This window comes from Gracilinanus agilis, chromosome 4 (genome assembly GCF_016433145.1).
Source record: "Gracilinanus agilis isolate LMUSP501 chromosome 4, AgileGrace, whole genome shotgun sequence".
Taxonomy (NCBI): domain Eukaryota; kingdom Metazoa; phylum Chordata; class Mammalia; order Didelphimorphia; family Didelphidae; genus Gracilinanus; species Gracilinanus agilis.
This window is the reverse complement of record NC_058133.1, coordinates 165,048,547-165,051,868: the sequence shown is the minus strand read 5'-3', so window position 1 is coordinate 165,051,868 and position 3,322 is coordinate 165,048,547. Positions and strand designations below refer to the sequence as shown.

General features: G+C 42.0%; 1 pseudogene; it reads right to left on the bottom strand.

The window, feature by feature from the left end:
• Positions 1 to 803: 803 nt before the first annotated feature.
• Positions 804 to 922, bottom strand: LOC123248276 (annotated as a pseudogene).
• Between the last annotated feature and the right edge of the window lie 2,400 nt (positions 923 to 3,322).

Here is a 3,322-nt window from a genome sequence, read left to right as displayed (position 1 = left end):
CACAGCGACATACTCATGCTACTGCCCAATGCCTCTTCCTCCTTCTTCCAAACTGCCCGGCCACTTGTCCAGGGCACGCAGATCTTCCCAGCATCCTGGGATCACTACTTGACCCTTCGGGAGCCTGGAAGGCATCCACAACAGCGCATGCCCACAGTTCTCAGCTCTCCGTCAGCGCCGCGTCGCACACCAGGTGGCGCCAGCCCCAGCGTCTCTTAGCTGTGCGTAGTTACTCGGAAAACTGTTGCCGGTGCGTGGAAGGTTCTGCCTTCTCCCGGAATCGTTCTACCTTCTCGGGCTTCCTTCACTCTATGTGCCAGCTCAGGTCCCGATGTCTCAGTCTTCCTTCCTTTGGAAACCTTGGTATCTTCCTCCAGGGTATTGCGTCGCGTCGGGTCACAGAGCCTGTCGACTACCCCTCCAGGTGGAGAACTCCTGCTGGTTAGGGGCTCTTCTTGCCCTTTCTTTGGATGTCCAGCGCCTGGCCCAAACGGGCACTTCCTAGAAATGGTTCGCCTGCCAAGCAGCTTGCCAGGCTGCCCCAGGCGGGGAAGGGTAAACCAAAAGAAAATGGCACCCTGAAAGAACGAAAGAACGAAGAAAAGAAGGGATCCAGAGACCAAGTGAGGACATCCATCAATAACAGCAGCCCGCGCTTGACGGCGCAAGGCGCTGGTTGATGTGAGGGGGCAGGAACTGTGCCAGGACCATTTTATGTGAGGGGCCACGTACCTGTCCCGGTCTGTCAGGGCAAGCGCGTGTCTCTCTATAGGTGAGCGGGTGTGACTGAAGGAAAAGGAAAAATCCCACAGCTCCGGGTATTCCCAGGTGGTCTTCCCTCCAGGTACTAACCTGGCCCGACCTCACTTAGCTTCCAAGATCAAAGGAAATTGGGCAAGTTCAAGTTGGTATGGCCGTAGATGGCCACAGCTTCTCCTGGCAGCGGCGCTCAGTCAGGTTAAGAAATGCCTTCCCCTCTTCCAGCCTGCCCTGCTCCGTCCTCCAGCCCAGGAGAGCCCGGTCCCCCTCAGGGTGCCTCTCCAAACTACTCCCCCATCCACCCCGCTCCCGACACCACGCCCCTTCATAGGTCCTTCTTCAAAAGATATAGGGGACACTGGTCATGACTAGGCTCAGAGAAGGATGGGATTAATTCATTTTTTTCCCAAAGAGAAGTTTTTTATTCTCTTTATTCCCATTTTCTTTTGGCTGATGAGGCCAAGATTTACCGAGACACAAAGCAGTCTCCTCTAGGAGCCTCTGAAGGTTCCTTTGACTGTCCAGATCCCTTTGGAGCACATGACATACACCCCAGAAGCCCACAAGGTGGCATTTAGTGCTTTCGATTACCCTTCCTGGCAGACTAAGTAGGAGCAACCATGGAGGTTTTTAGATCACAAGGCCTCCCAACCTGCAGCTGCTTTTTTACACAGTGGTTCTGCTCAGCTGTCTCAAGTTCTTCAAAGGAATCCGTCCCTCTGCCCCATAATTGTTGGGTCATAAAAATCAGGAGGCAGAAATTACCTCAGGTTAATGAGAAGTTTCTTGATTATCACAAGCAGTAGCATAAATGTAGGCTAAATACATACATGAAGGCAGCCTGCAGATCATAAAATGACTTTAAATTGCCTCAATTTTTATACCCTTGATCAAACAACTCTGATGTTTAATTTTATAATTTTAATTACATTTTTTTCACTTACATGTAGAAGCAATTTTTGACAGTTGTTTTTTGACATTTTGGAATTCACGTTTTCTCCCTCTGTATCCTCCCCTCTTCTCCCTGAGGTGATGAAGAGTCTGATATAGGTTATATCTTTACTTTCATATAATATTTATTTCCACATTGCTCATGTCATGATAGAAGTCACTCATCACACATACAACAGAAATCTCATGAAGGAAAAATAATGGAAGATGACATGCTTTGATCTGAGGCTGTGGAGAGCATTTTCATCATGAATTCTTCATGGTTATCTTAGAGATTTGCTTTGCTGATAATGGTTTACTCCTTCACAGTTGATCATTGTATATTTCTTTTATGGTATGCATTTTTCTCCTAGTTCTGCTCACTTAAATTTGTATCAGTTTATATAAAGTTTTTCTGAACTCATTTTGTTCATTGCTCCTTATGGCACAATAGTATTCCATTATGACTATATAACAGAACTTGTTCATCCCTTTCCGAAGTGATGGATAACTTCTTTTTCCAATTCTTTACCACTACAAACAAAGTCACTAAAAATATTTTGGTACAGGTAAGTCATTTCCCCTTATTTCTGATCTCTTAGGGATACAGACTCAGTAGCGGTATTGCTGTGTCAAAGGATATGCATAGTTTTATGGCTCTTTGAGCCTGGTTTCCTAATGCTCTCCAGAATGGTTATATCTGTTCAAAGCTGCACTGATAGTGTATTAGTGTCCCAATTTTCCCTTGGTCCCTTCAACATTTATCATTTTCCATTTTTGTCATATTAGGTAGTCTGATAGGTATGAGATGACATCTCAGAGTTGTTTTAATTTGCATTTCTCTAACCATTAGTGATTTGGAACAATTTTTTCATAAGACTAGAGATAGTTTTGATTTCTTCCTCTGAGAACTGCCTGTTCATATCCTTTGATCATTTTTCAATTGGCAAAGATGAACAAGTTTTAAAGGAACTGTAATCAACACAATGACCAGCCACAATTCCTGAGAACTCATGATAAAGTATTCTACTCAGTTCCTGATAGAAGTGATGGACTCAGAATGGAAACTGAGACATTAATTTTTGGACCTGGCCAATGTGAGAAATTTTGTTTGACTAAACATCTTTGCTACAAAGATTTTCTTGTTCTTGCAATGCACTGGGGGAAAGGGAAGTAGGAGGGGAGAAAAGCCAATATTTGGGAAAATTAAATTTCATTAAAATTTTTTAACTGGTGTGTCAATAGAAAAATTATACAAACAACAGATTATTTCATAGAAGAAAATAATTATGAGACAATATACCAGATCCTGTGGGATGTAATTAAAAAGTTCTGAGGATAAAATTTGAAACTTCTGATGCTTTCATCAGCAAAAGAAAGAATAAATTAATATACATTTGGCATATAACTTAAAAATTATTTAAAAATAATCAAAAAGTTAACCCAAATGAAAAAGAGAGAAGAAAATTATATTATTCCAATCCAATAGAAAAAAAGAGAATTCATAGCAATTGAAAATGAAATAAAGAAAATCAACAGAGGATTATCCAGGGAATTATTTTGTCCTATTGTATGCTAGTATAAAGAATAATTTAGATGAAATGGATTAATTATTATAAAAATATAAAATATC